Source organism: Protopterus annectens, chromosome 10.part0 (assembly GCF_019279795.1).
Source record: "Protopterus annectens isolate FY-2018-M chromosome 10.part0, PAN1.0, whole genome shotgun sequence".
NCBI lineage: Eukaryota > Metazoa > Chordata > Ceratodontiformes > Protopteridae > Protopterus > Protopterus annectens.
The window spans coordinates 14,001,516-14,017,697 of NC_056744.1; the positions used below are offsets into that span (position 1 = coordinate 14,001,516).

General features: G+C 39.8%; 1 protein-coding gene across 2 annotated transcripts in view; it reads right to left on the minus strand.

Annotated features, from left to right (window-relative positions):
- The window catches only part of TMEM94 (transmembrane protein 94), a 2,655,014-nt gene that overhangs the window by 2,582,261 nt on the left and 56,571 nt on the right, over window positions 1–16,182 (minus strand). The window lies entirely within an intron of this gene.

Here is a 16,182-nt window from a genome sequence, read left to right on the forward strand (position 1 = left end):
GTTTCAGCCATGACTCCAGCTCTTCAAAAACAGCTTGAAAGGTTCACACAAACACAATCACAATTACCCTCCAAGCAGATTCATAATTAATCACAAATGCTTTAGTACACACTCCAAACTACAGTATGCCCTGATATTAATAAAATCAGAAATAGTACTGCGAAAACATTTTCATGTCACTACTTTGATGATGCATTCAAATTACTGCTTTGATGCCATATACAAGGCTAGATTTAAAAAGTACAGCAAATAAAATATTTACAGCAATACATTTTACAGTAGTACAATAGATGCTAATGAAACAAAGGTTGATCACACCTTTAACCAAATGTCATGGAAGCACTGGCATTTGTCTTTAAACAGATGCTCTTTTAGCTTTGTTTTAAAGACCTTCAGCATCTTCTGGTTACAAATCCTACATCAAATGCCTACAAGTGCCGTAATGTGTGCATACACTCCCCACAGTTATGTATTAAACAGCAGACCAGCAGTGAAAAAAATGCTTCAAAAACTTCTGATATATTTTAATCATGCCTCAAGCCAACATATAAACAAAACAGAACTTCATTAGGCATAGGAGGCACATGTAATCTCACTAGTTTCTTACCTACTAGAGAGAGCTAGCTACTTTTCAAAAATCCACTTTTTATATCCTCTTAAGCTTCAATTAAACCTAAGTCTGCAGCCATCATATACATTTTATGACATCATCCCACACCTCTACTCCAAGTATATAAGACTCCTCCATGCAACCACCTCCATCCCCAGAGAGAAAAAAATACTTAAATACCTCATATTATCCTCCCTGCACCCTCGCCACTTCAAAATGCACCCTTTGTTCTCCTTTCAGAAAAGAACTATATTCCTGGACAGTAGTGACTTAACGTGTAAATAATCACATCCCTCATAGGTTCTAGATGCATCCTTTTATGTAGACCTTACACCCACTGCTGCTCCACTCCCCTGTACAGCCTAAACCCTGTCCACATCTTTATGTAAAGGTGGTACACTCCAGAACAATACTCCATACTTCAGGCACAAAGTGGAGGTTTCTACTGCCTAAGCCTCTCTTTAAACTTCCTGGAGTGCCCCAGCCCTCCTGATTCTTGCTGTTAGTTAAGATATTAAGAAATAAAATGTAATAATTTATTTCTGTATCTGTAAAAGTACTTTAGCGTTTAACCAAGTACACCAGTATTTGACACCCCCAGCAAATGCATCATTCTGATTTTCTTTAATTTAAATGTAAGCAGTAAACAGTAACAGCCAAAACAGGACTGTGTGCGAGTAAGAATTGCATTTATTCACCTCTTAAACTAATTAGTGGATTTAGCTCTGCAGATCTTTATTCAATCATGACTAGGGACAAAAGGACAAAGCCAAAGGTTGCATTATGGTCACCTCAACGTGTACATCTATGAGCAGGGATAAAAAGGAGAAGCCAGCTGAAACTCACTTAGCTAATTACAAAAACTATACTAAACAGAGATCAGATACGAAATAACACCAACGCTGCTAAGACATCTACAGCGACCACTGCACCACTATGCTATACTTAAATGTGAACAAGGAAGGATCTACTAGTTGTCATACAAAACTTTTAAGGCTTACATCATATGGCCTGCATATTAACTGAAAAACAAAAACATTTTATCCTACCTTAAATTACCTTGGTCATTGTTTGTGATATCAGAGAGCAAATATGTCTTAAAACAGGAAAAGTTAGTATACACACACACACACACACACACACACATAGAAGTGCAAAAATCCGAAGGTTGTAACATTCATCACTCACAGAGGGAATAAAAGCCACAATCCTACTACTGGAGCATCAAGTCTACACAAAGCACAATCATCTGAAGAATCTTGACAAACAAGTTCAGAATTCAACGCCCCCACCTCCAAGCAGAAACTATAAGGAACACTGACAATTTACTAGAAAGGATAGTTTCTGAGGATGGGAAAAAAGTGCAGGTTTTACATGTACAACTACAGCAGTGCAGTTTTTCATCTATACTCTGCATACTACTGCATCCTCAGTTAACTTTTTCAAAAATTAATTTAGAATGGATAGTCTATGTCAACCTTAAACACTTTCAAAATATTAAACCAGTCTGTAAGGTTTTGTTTTAACATTTGGTGAGTTGGGGTTACATTTCAAATGTTTCATACATCAAATAAGGCAATGCTAAATATTCATACAAATTACCAAGCCAACTTAAAACAGATGGGTGATGCTATCCATGCTGCTTCATGAAAAACTGCAACGGGGAAAGAAAAGTGTTAAAAAAAAGATAAAAAGTTATGTAACATACCGAATAACAGAGAGGTGTTGGCAGTTTCATCACAAATTTAGAACAGACAACAGGTACATAGTTTAGTTCATAACTTCAGAACTCCCCTTTAACCATACATAAGCCACCAAAGGCTCCTTTCTCCACATTTCAGAAGATCACAAGTCAGCACCTTCAGAAGAACATCACTGAGGAGGCAGAAAAATCAGGCTTCAAAATGGAGCAGCATCCAGAAGACCTCTAGGCAAAAGCAAGAGAGCAGGGATGGCGACAGATTTTATAGGTTCATAGGTTAGTACTAAGCTAACTGCCCTTGCAAGCCATTTTAAGCCTAGCCAATTTTCCCTTGTGAGACTCAAACCCTGCACCTTGTGTTTGTAAGGCAAACACCTTAACCATTAGGCCACCCTCCCAGCCCCTAACATTACAAAGTAAATATATGTAGCATTTATTTGCACTCTATCATTAAGTATGCAACTTTCATATCAGATGTTGCTAGTTTCATCTCTGTCATCCCTGGGATAGAGTGCTTAGCTAATTATCATGGAGGACGTGTCACAAAAGAAAACCCCAAATTATGGCGGCTCCAAAGGCTCACTCTTGACACTGACATGAAATGCAGCTTACAGTACCTTGTAAAGGTATTCAGTGATGGCACAATGTAAAATGCCATCCAAATAAGCATTTTTGAGAAACGCTTGAAAGATGACCACAGATTTAGCAGTATCAGTGATAGAATTCTAAGGTAAGAACATGCCATATTTCTAGTAGGAAAATCTAATTTACTGAGAAAGTGAAGATGAAAGGCTATCAAGAATATGTCTTGTCCCTATTTAGTCAGATGGAAAGCTAGAACGATCCTGGAATCATTCCTTAAAATTTTGGTTCTGTTCAAGTAAAGCATTAGTTGCCTATTGATAGTGACAAAACAGCAAATATTCATCCTTAGTAGAAGAGTTCATTGAACAATGTTTGATTGACATAGATTATAATTTATAACAATCTGGGACATGAATAAGGCAATGGTATGCAATGACACATACCATATTTCAGAGACTATAAACACTTGAGGCCTTCAGTTCTGAAATCCTTCTTACTAAAGTTATGGCCACCGAGAAAAAAAAAAGTGTTCCAAGTAAGGTACATCAACAGGGGAAATAAAAGGTCCCATGCAGTAACAGGAGAGCTTAGAGGAGACTGCAAAATAAGGAATAATATGAAAAGCAGAAGTTACTCCTTGCTAGAAGTTAGAGATGGCTACCAGATGAACTTTAACCTATGAAAAACTCAGTCCTGTATCAAAGATCTGGAACAGCTACTGCATAATGCTAGGTACTGGGTCCAAAAATGGGTCTACTGGCTGTGGCTCATGCAAGAAAGCAAGACTATTTACTACAGTTAGTTAGTTTCCCTAGTACTAGGTCTCATGACAGAAGTCCTAGACTTCTTGGCAACTTCATCAATCAAGTATGCATCCTAGAGGTCAGTTTTCTTCAAACAGACAAGTTAAGATGGGCTGCCATGTAACACTAGGAAAGGGCTCCTAGATAATACATTCACACAAACTATTCAGAGAATGATGCAAAATCCAGAATTTTTTCGGGACTAAAAAGAACCTTTCATGTGGTGGAACCCTCACACAATGGCTCTTTTTAGTAACTAGCTATTGGCATGTTCAGTGGTCTGGGAGTTGACAAAGAAGTGAATATCTTCTGGACAGCATTTTCATCCACCTGTTGAGAGCGATGATCATCCAGGCCAGCAGGTGGGTAAACTGATGACCCCTGGATGCTTTTTAGGAGAGCCATGTGATCTCCTGGGACAGCCATTCTGGAGATTGCTGTGACCATGGCAATGCTTTTCAGAACCCTGAAAATGTCCTTTTGGGACACTGGAGCTACAGTTTGCATGAGCTGTGATTTTTTTTTTTTTTAAATATACAATGAATGCCAAAAAGCCTGGAATTTCATCTCAACGTTTGTAAGAGTACTGCATTCACTTTTGTTTTTCCAGTTAAGCTTTGCCAAATCTCCAAATAACAATATGTACATGTTCAAAAACTGGGTTTTCAAGTATTTGGCAATTTCTGACAAAATCAGCCATGCATAAAACAAATTTATTGACCGACATTTGCTTAATGAGGAAAGTCTGACTGGGCAGGAATCCATTTTCAGCACAGTTTTGGGAGAAAAGCTCCACAGAATACTAATTACAACAGCAGATAACTAAACTCACAATAAAATACACAAATCGTAAGAGAAGAATATAAAATGTCAAATTTGTCTTTAGAAAATATACAAGATAATGCATTTAAGGGACTTCCAAGATGACTTCACACTGAGTAACAGCTTAATTTCAGCTATCCCACTGTAAAAATAGAAACTCAGAAAAGAGAGCCAGTGAATTTGTGTTTTTGGGATAAAATTTAGACAATTGACTAGTAAGTGCACTGCCCGGATGCTAGGAAAAAACAATTCACTGAACCTGAAAGAAAATGAATTACAAAAGGTGAGAACACAGTGCCTGGGAAGAATCCTGCAGCTGTTCATCAAAAAGCAGTTCAAGCTCCAGCTTTGGTGCAAGACATTTCAGTAATCTAGAGGAAAAACAATAAGTCAAATATGTTCAGAGCGAATTAAAATAAATGAAACACTGAATGAGTATATCAACTCAAGTAACAAAAAGGATGAAATGAAAGAAGCTTTAAACAAATCAGATGAGCCACAACTGTAGCTGGATCGATTAGCTCCCTAGGCAGGTGCTATGAACCAGCACCCCATCCCCTCAGCTCTTGAAGTGTTCAAGTGAAGAGCAAAAAAGCACTTCATTGTAATTGGCAGTTAGTGATTATTACAGTTAAATCTATGCACATACCCCCTAACAAGAAAAAAAATGGACATTTAGTTGCTACAGTTTATAGCCAGCCTGCACAGAGCGTTAAATTGCTCACGTTTTAGCTTTTTTTTTTTTTTAAACTGTGGCAAAACCACTGCAGTAAACATGCTACAGTTTAAACCATGCCTGCATGAAGTGCTACAATGCTTGGGTTTTAGTTTAAAAAGAAAAAACAATTTCTTAACTGTGGCAAACGATCCGCTACAATGTAGCGAATAGTTGCTACAGTTTCAAGAACATGGAGCACTACAGCTCTCAGGTTTAACCACAAATGCAATACTGCCATTTAAAAGCTAGCATTACATTAAAGAATTATCAGGATCAGCTGATCACGTCCCCCAACAATTTGCATCTGGGGCTGTTGCCCCTCTCACCCCATTCCTAGCTATGCTACTGAGACGAGCAGATAACAGTGCAAAAATAAGAGGCTGAAATAAAGAAAAGGATGGCTGAGTATTACATAGTGTGTACACTCCAAACCTGGACACGAGAAAGCAACCCAGACCTTTAATAGTAAAGATGTAATCCTACCAGCAGAGAGAGCCAATTCTGACAAAACTGTGGCAGAAGAACAAAATAATAAAAGTGTGAGAAGTAGAGTTTTGTGGAAAATTACTACTCACTGTAAACCAGACAGAAGATTATCCAATTTATTCCACTAATCAGAGAATGTTGAGAAGCAGGCATGGAGGTACAAGCTCATCCATCCAGCTAATTTCAGAATATTTTTCCCTTCAAGGTCAAAATCATGCTTTGACGCAGAACATGCTAAGGAGGAAATACAAAATTGTGTGCAAAAAAGTGAGCTATGAAACACAAGGGGGGTTCCGCTTCTTATTCTTCTGATAACACAAGTCCATAGACAGAGTATGTCAGTGAAACCTTTTCTAATGTTCCAAAGGAAAATGCTTGAGACAGAAAAAATTGCAACAGTTGACTAGAAGAACCAGGACTACATTGGAAATGAACCAGAGACTGGATTTAGGAGATGGATATCAACTGCAACTTGGAAACTGATTAATAAATGCGGGATTACAAAGCATCAATTACATTTGTGAAATATGATGGAACAAGATAACACAGAAATATTAGACTTTGTTAAACTTGAAGGGGACTCCAAACAATATGTCCTATTTCATGTCATTAATGTTTGGAAGAATATTTAGGAGAGTTGAAGAGGACAGAAAGATCTAAGTAAAACAAAATGTTTTTCTTAACAGTATTATAAAATACAATAGGACATATACTGCATGTTATACAGTAAAGCTTTTTCAGTTATTCGTGTGTGTGATAGAGGTACTAAAGTAAACAGGTGACCCCGTTTTCCCCTTCCTTTCTTGTTGAGTTTTTAAGAAATAAGCAATGCAATGTAAAAAAGGAAGAAAATCTGGACAAAACAGCATGCTATAAGAAAAATTTATATGCTTTTTCTCACTTACGCATAGCAGAATGACTAGATTAAGGCTCCTAGCTTAATAAGTTTTAAAAGGGAGCAAATAAATAAAACACTAAATATTCCTGTTGAGGCTGCCCACTCAAGTGCGCTAGCCTGTGTTAAGCATTTACTGTGAATTTCTGCTGTTTGCGCTTTGAAAAAAGAAAAAAAAACAAAAAAATATTCTTTTTCCCGCCTTTCCTGACCTAGAATAGTCCCTAATACAGGCTTTGCTGTATTCTGGACTTTGGTATAGTTCCTGTGTTGCCCATTTCCTTACTTGGACAGAAGGAAGCTTCGTTGCTCACCAGTGGGAGTGGGGAGCTTTGAACAGCCTATCTGTCCCTGGAGGAGAGATCTCACCACAGAATCTAGTAGTTTATTGGCCGTTTTGGGCTAATTTCTAGCTTTTTCAAGCCCCCTGTATAAAATCCCACTTTAGCGAGGTTTTGCGTGATTGTGCGCATAGCGCAGCTTAATCGGGTTTAAACTATTCCCGGCTCCACAAAGTCTACTCTTCATTTTTTCCCTTAGAACTGCTGTAGCTCTCAAATTAAACACCCTATTCTCTATCTAAAGCCCTGCACTTGCTAGTTTAACCTATTTTACAAGTTAGCACTGGTAAACTAAAAGCACTACATCCTCATATACTCCCTTTCGAGTACCTTGTCCCCTATTGGTCCTTTTTTCAGTGATAAAAGATTTCTCTATACTATTCTAGCATGTCCAGCGGTCAGTCAATGGTTTCCTCTCCAGTCCAGCTGGTGAATCTGGGTATCCTGAGGCAATGTTACAACTGCCTCATGTACACAGACAACCCTCTCCTCCTCCCAACAAGTTCAAATACATGTGAGAGATGCAACCATATAGCCAAACTGAGCTCTCTCAACTCAGAACTGGTGCAACCAGTCAGGAGGAGAAGGTAACCTCACACACCACAAATCCAGTCTCACATAGTCCTACCACAACAGCAAACCATACACATAAACACACAAAAACATACTCGGAGACTCTAAATAAAAATCTACCTAAGCAGCAGAGACCTCCAAAGCAGACATCCAAGCAAACACCACCCCAAAACAAAACACGTGCGACACATAGCTCACAAAGTCAGTGTGCCAAACAGTCACAGCCCTTAAGGCCAAATAACACACCTGAAACACTTGTGATAGGTGATTCTATAGTCAGACACACTGACGTCCCGCTCACCAGGCTGAACAAAGAGAAGGTCACAGTGAGCTGCCTGTCCGGCGCTAGGATCCACCACATAACACAAGCACTCAGGTCACTCCAAGGCAAGTACAAATATGACTCAGTCATCGTCCATGCTGGTGTGAATGACCTGAGACGTACCTCCCTGGACTACATGAAAAGAGACATACAGGAGCTCTCTGATCATGTAGCCCAGGCTGGTATGACCCTGACCTTTAGCAGCATCTTACCCTCACCTAGAATGATGCCACAATATAAAGACAAAATGATCAATTTTAACAATTGGCTAAAATGTTGGTGTCATTCAAAGGGGATCCAGTGTCTGTCAGCCTGGGATGACATGCTCGACAAGCCATATTGCTTCGCTAGGGATGGCTTGCACCTGTCACCCCTGGGCTTTCGGATATTGGCAAAGGCTCTTGCCACCCCCATGGTGCCTTTTTAGGCAAGGATCAAAAGACAAACCCACCTCCATAGTCAATGCAACGAATAAGAAACTAAGGGTAATGCTGCTCAACGCCAGAAGTCTAAACTTCAAGATGCATGCACTCGAAACCCTCCTCAGTATGGAGAACATCGATATATGTGCAGTGACAGAAACCTGGTTCAAGGCTCCAGAGAGCACCCCAGCACTACCAGGTTATACCTCATATCATGCTTTTTGGCCCCGAAACTCGGACCGAACCACAAAAGGAGGAGGAGTATCCATATTCAAAGATACCCACACCTCCAGGTTAGTGGCATTGCATGAAGCATCAGAAACCATCCATGTGCAACTAACAGTGGGCAAAACTGCCCTTCAGTTTGTAGCATGTTACAGACCACCTTCTCAAAATCAGGAATCCCACTCGGCTTTCCTGAGAACACTGGAGAATATGAAGATCTCTCCAAACACCATTATATTGGGTGACTTCAACTATCCAAACATAGACTGGGAGCATTACTCAAGCCCCAACACCCTAGCCCAAAGGTTCCTAGAATTTATAAACTCAAATGCTATGGAACAACTAGTCACCACTCCCACAAGAGGGGAAAACATACTGGACCTGGTCATCACCAACATGGGGACTCTGCTCCATACCAGAGGTATACCCCTTATTGGTAAGATCAGACCACAAACTAATCTCACTGGATATCCACATCCCGACCCCACCCCCAGCCCAGAAAACCACAGTGAAAAACTTCTCAAAAGTGAACTTCACACTTCTCAAAACTGAGGTGGAATCCTTCAAGGCCCCCGGGCCAGTGGAAACTACGGCCCAAATGTCAGAATCCTTTATAAACGCATTCTATGGACACCTCCAGGAATGCATGGATCATGCTATCCCAAACAAAACCAAGACCCAATCTTCCAAAGGCAGGCGTCCAGTCTGGTGGACCCCAGCCATAAATAGGCTGTACAACAGAAGGAGGAAGCCACTACATGATAGAGCAAAGTCCCAAAAAAGGAAGGCATCTCTGATCAGCACTAGCAAAAAACTACGATCCCTCATAAAATCCTCCAAGGCCAGCTTCGAGAAAAAAATAGCACAGGATACTAAAGATAATCACAAGGCTTTCTTTAGTTATGTTAGGAACTTGGGAGGCAACTCCCAGATATGCTCAGAGTTAATCCAAAATGACAAAAAATACACTGAACCCACAGATATTGCTAACATCCTGACAGACAGGTTCAGTGCAAGCCCCAAAAGGGCAAATAACTATCCCAGCAGAGTGCTGCCCCCAAACATCTCAGATGCTCAAGTGAAAGCCGCCCTCTCCAAAGCAAAAAACACAGGATCAATGGGACCAGATGGTGTCCCGGGTTTTGTCCTACATGCACTACAAGAACTAAACCCTCACGTAAAGCTGCTGTTCAACCTCAGCCTTACTACAGGATATGTACCCAAAGAATGGCGTGCTGCAACAGTGGTCCCACTCCACAAAGGTGGTGCCTCTACGGACCCTGGAAACTATCGCCCCATAAGCCTGACTAGCCTGGTCTGCAAAGCTATGGAGAGGATCATGGAACTCATTAACAATGACATTGGGGACCTACAGACACTGGCTCCTACCCAATTCGGCTTTGTCAAGGGCAGATCCTGCCTCTTAAACCTGGTTGATTTCTTTGAAACAGTCACCAAGGCCATAGATGAAGGGAAGGTAGTCCACACAGCCTACCTTGACCTCGCAAAAGCCTTCGACACAATACCCCACTCGGGCATCATAGATAAGCTCTCCAGCTTAAATATAAACCCCTACATCACAAGATGGGTTGCAAACTGGCTCAAAGACAGAACCCACATGGTCAGGATTGCTGGAGCCATGTCAGACACGAAACCAGTTACAAGTGGCGTCCCACAAGGCTCAGTCCTGGGACCTCTCTTATTCGGTATATATTTTTCTGAGGTACAGGCTAACACGGGAGGATTGTGGCTGACCAAGTTTGCAGATGACTGCAAACTGGGCACCATAATTCACTCTCCAGCTGATACAAGCATCCTTCAAAAGGGTCTCACAGATACGGACAACTGGTGCCAGAGCCATGGCCTGAAGCTAAACGCTAAAAAGTGTATAGTCATACCATTTGGCAAAAACAAAGTGCCCACAAATTACCACCTAGGTGGGTAATCCATTAAGTACGGAAGAAGTAATTAGGGATCTGGGTACCCAAGTTGATAGTAATCTCTCCATTGAGAACCACATTGCCAAAGTAGTTAGAAGGACCTTCTATACAGCCCACCTTATCATGAAAGGATTCACATCTAGATTAAGGGAGGTCATCATACCCCTTTATTCATCCCTTATCAGGCCCATAATAGAATACAATGCCCCATTTGGGATGTACCTAACCCGACACCTACAGCAACTTGAAAGACCCCAAATATACCTCACAAAGAGGATTAAGGGACTCAAACAGATGCCATACGCTGCTCGGTTAAAGAAACTCCAGATCTACTCAGCTGCATACCGCCTACTTAGAAGCAACCTATGCCTGACGTATAAAGCTATGTCCAACCCGGAATTAATGGACATGCTTCACCTCAGTAAATCCAAATCCCTTAGAGCTATGCGCTCGAGGGACTTAAACCTCAGCACAGAAATAAACAGGATATGCTGGAGGGACAGATTCATAACCCAGAGGCTCCCCTCACTCTGGAATAGAATCCCAGTCCATGTTAGGCAGAGCTCCTCACTGACCATCTTCAAGAGGAATCTTGACGAGTGGATGGGTGATCATAGGTTTACCCCTGGGATTACTTCTGTGTCACTGCTGGACAGAGGCACAGTAATCTAACCTTAAAAAGGGCACAATAAACTCAATTCAAAGGGGGCGTAAGCTAAACAACTCTGGCTAGGCTTGTAAATGCCCTAGGGCAGATAGCCTAGTATGAACCTATAAAAGTTTTCCTCTAGCAAATAATGTTCACAGTGCAATATGGAAAGCTTGTAGTGGATGGCAACTGTTTATCTGTTTCCCATGCTTCTGTGAAGACAATCTGATAATGGGGTAATAAAAAAACAGAATTCTTCTTTCTTTCAATGGCTATGAGATAATGTTCAGAAAGCATCCAAGCTGTTTTCTATATCTGGGAGACGAATAAAGAAAAGAAAAACAGACGGCATTTAATGGAGGTGGAAGCACAGGCTGTACCATGTGTCTTACCATGGAAAACCTTTATTAGAGGTTAATTCAAGCCTGTAAGTATGGTTGAAAATCTAGGACAAATGCTCCTATTAGGAGGGTAAACTTAACTATTTGAAGATGTACATGCTTGTGTGTGTGTTAGTATCAAGGTAACAGGTTCTAGGGTGTTTTTTTTTTTTTTTTTTTATGAATTTTAATTAAACAAAGTCTTGTAAGATGTGCCGCAGGTTGAAATGGATACGACACGATACAACTATATAAAAGATCAACCTGCCAAACATCAACATATACAAGTTAACATAAAAGCTGAAACTAGACCTTTTAAAAAACTTGATATACATAACAGAAGGGAATAATAATTTATCATAATGACACTTTCCATATTATCTTTCAATGTGAATGGCTTCACAGATATATACAAAAAGAGTGAAAATAGCTATGCTCCAGGAAACACATTTGGAAAGAACTAAGTGTATGAATTTGATAAAGAAAGGATTTCACAATGGTTTTCAGTGGAGTATCTGAGACAAAGAAAAAGGGGGGTAACTTGTATTCACTGCGAGACAAGCTTCAATACTGATACAAGATGGAAAAAACATAATGGTAGATTTGTAGTATTAAGGAGCTACTGGTAAGGGAGGAGGAGTACGCTGGCATTATTTACATTCCGCCTAAAACAGCTACAATGGAGCTTAAGAAAATTCTGTGAGAAACAATCAGCTTTCACCAAGGAATATTACTTATAGGTAGGGACTGGAAACGGATCTGGAACAGTACAAATGTACCTGGGTGGCCTAGAAGATAAATACAACAAAGTGTAGATTTTTGAAGAACGTTACAAAAATATTTGGTACGGAAGATGTGAGATGCAAATTCAGTAGCAGGAGTCAAGAGAGAATTTACATTAGTCTTTGGCTAAAGAAGTTTGCAGATGACTGCAAACAAGGAGCCATAATCGAAACTCCTAACGATGTGGACATCCTACAAAATGGCCTCACTGAGACAGATGCCTGATGTCAAAGCCATGGCCTCAAGCTCAATGCCAAAAAGTGCATTGTCATCCTCTTTAGCAAAAACTCTGTATCCATGAACTACAACATAGGCGGTAGTATACTTAACACTGAAAGTGTGATAAGTGACCTTGGGACACAGGTGGACAGTAGTCTCTCCTTTGATAATCACATTGCCACAGTAGTCAGGAAATCCTTCTACGTGGCACACCTCATCACAAAAGGTTTCTCATCCAGAAAAAAAAGAGGTCATTGTTCCCCTCTACTCATCACTCATTAGACCCATTATAGAGTACAACACCCCCCTTTTGGTATGTACCTCACAAGACATCTACAACAACTGGAAAGGCCACAGAAATACCTCACAAAGAGGATTACCGGCCTCAAACAGATGCCCTACGCAGAACGTCTCAAAAAACTCCAGCTTTACTCCGTCACATATCACCTACTCAGAGGTGATCTCTGCCTAGCATACAAAGCTATGTCAAACCCAGAGCTGTTGGATATGCTCCACTTAAAGAAATCCCAATCCCTCCGAGCTACACGCTCTAGGGACCTAAACCTTGTCACCACAATAAACAGAACATGCCGGAGGGACAGATTCCTGTCCCAGAGACTTCCCATACTCTGGAATAAACTACTTATCTATATCAAACAATGCTCCTCATTAGCACTCTTCAAGAAAAATCTTGATGATTGGATGGGAAATAGGAAATTCACCCTGGGGATCACCTCTGTGGCTCTGCTCGACAGTGTAACAGAAAAATAATTTTCTTGGGTGGCAAAAGCCAGAGTACCTTTTTGGCTAGGCTTGTATAGGCCACCAGGGCTGATAGCCTAGTACCTACCTATGAACATATTCCCCAAGGTACAAAAACTGCGCTAGGCTAGTCAGAAATTATATTTCACCGGAACATGTGCAGTTAACTGAAAGTTTTGATACACATCCATTATTTCAGATCATACACCCATAATAACTAAAATAAAAAATGCAAGATAATGAAATAAAAAGGAGACCTGGGCAATTCCCCAACTATCTGTTAAAAAAAAGAGGAAATCTGGAAATGGGTAGCGGAAATTATTCAGGGTTATTGCAGAAGAAAGAATATAGCTAGCTAGTGGGATAAAAATCAAACTGGTGTTTTAAAATAGGGTGGAAATGGAAGTAAAAAAAAAGAGAGAGATGGTCAAGTAGTATTTAGACAGAATGGAAAAAGGTTAAAAGCATTGCAAAATGGGGATTCTAATCTCACAGATCAGAACATGTGTAATTGCAGAGTACTAAAGAGAAAATAAAGCACTATCTTGATAATGTGCATGAGTTTAGAAATATTTCTTTTAAGCAACTGTTTGAAATTAACCCCAGAGCACAAAAAAATAACAACAGCTCAGGCAACAGAAAGTAGAAGGGGTTGTTGTCAAGTTTAGGGAGCATATAACAAGGAAAAGAATCAGAGATCCTGTAGAGGTATTAGAAATATTTCATACATTTTATGAAAATCTATATAAAACAGAGAAATGTAAAAATCAAGAACAAGTACAAATGGAAATGTTTATGGAAGTATTAAATATGCCAAGGTTAGAGGTAAATGAGGCTCACTTACTAACAGAACAGGACATGGGAGAAGATAAAAATGGTGATGTATGACCAATCTGAAGGAAAGTTCCCAAGAACAGATGGTATTCCAAGTTTGGAAACTAAGAAGAAAGTGACAAAGATCTGGTTGGTTTTGTTTAACAGTATTTTAAAAGGAGAAGAAGCACCAATATCTGGAAGAAAGCGGATGCAGCTGCAACACTTAAAGATGGTAAAGACCAATAAGATCCAACTTCATATAGGCCCATTTTGATTCTAAACCATGACTATAAAGTATTTATGTCTACAATGGCTAGAAGAATGGCAAATGTGATGCCAAACTTGATAGCTCTGGATCAATATGGTTTTGGGGAGGGCAGGTAAACATTTGACAACATTAACAGAACAATGATGATCCAGAGGGAAGCAGTGTGTAATAAAATACTGCTGCTGTTGGTATGTTTTGATGTACAGAAAGCATTTGACAGAGTAAGCTGGGATTCTGAGTAGGACAATGCATTCCATGATAAAATTATAAGGTTAATTAAGAGCATATATAAAGCATCAGAGGTGTAAATTAAAGAGGGGTCTGTTCTGATTGAATACATGAACCATGCAAGGGTGTCCTCTTTCCCCTTTGTTATTTCTGTTATACTTAGAGCCACTGGCAAAGAAAATAAGGTACTCAGAAATTAAAGGATATAACGGGTATGGGAGTGAAGAGAAGTTGGCTTTATTTGCAGATGATAAAATTTTATACCTGATAAAACCAGAAAAGGTCATTTTGGTGTTGAGGAACATTCTGAGACAGTTTCAAGCCTTTTTTGGGATACAAAATTAATGAAGATAAAGCCGAGCAATAGCTGTAAACTATATGCCCACACATGAACTGGTTCAGCAATACCCATATTTATGGGGACATGATAAAATGAAGTATTTAAGAGTATAGATTAAAAAGGATTCTGTTATGGCAGTTAAGGGTATGTGGGAAGAGACTAAACAAGAGAGAATACAAAAACTAAGACACTGGAAGTTCTGTTTTATTGATATGGATAGTAAGATGCAAGCACTGAAAATGTTTTAGCCCCTTTAGTTTTATACACACGTTAGGCATTTTTTTAATCAACCAAAGGAGAAACTGTGGACAGCAATTAGAGAGTTGAAGGATTTTAGCAAGGCGGGAAAGAGAGCAAGAGTCAAGTGGGATAAGTTGATCCTTCCAAAAGAACAAGGTGGTGTGGGATTACTTGATTTGAAGGGGTATTTCAGAGCTACACAGTTAAGGCTCCTATAGATTGAATTATAGTTTTCTGCTTATGCTAACTGGAAATGGATGATGATGAAATTGGGGGAAGTCTACAAGAAGAGACTGGGATTTTAGATGCAGATCCAGAAGGAGAACAATAAAGGGGATTCTGGTGATAGGGATGACTGCAATTGGGGGTACAGAGAATAGGCAAGAGGGGGCTGGAATTTACTGGAGAAAACTGGGAAAGGAACCAAGGTATTGGGAACAAATAACCACAGAAAGAAAGGTAATAGAAGGGGAAGAGGGTAACAATTCATTTGGACTACAGGTTAGAGACCAATATCAATCCTTGATAGGGGCAGAGTATATACAAAGAGAAAGAAAAAGGGAGATCCTAAGCAAAAGACCAGTACCGGTAGAGTTTTTAATAGACTCTAGAACAGAAATTGCTGTAAAAAAAAAAGAATAATTAGTAGGGCATATCAAATATTGCATGATAACTACAGGAATCAATCAGTGGAGGTTAGACAGGATTGGGAAGAGAGACTGGATAAGCAATTCACAAAGAAACAATGGGGAATATATGTATAGCTACCAAATATGCAACAAGTCTAGATGATTTAGGACTTTTGTCTGGAGGTGTTTGCATAGGTATTTTTATAACCTAAGCAGACTCCAAATAATGTTTCTTCAGGTAGACTGTACACGTTGAACGTGTGATGGTGAATAAAGAGGCAACTGAAAACATACTTTTAGGGAGTGTAATGTGTTGGCGGCCTTTAAAAATTCTCTGCAGACTACCAGACTATCAGAAATACTGGGTGAGCAAATTGGTGTAACTAAGGAAATAATTTTTGGAGCTGTGATACAGAATCAGAAA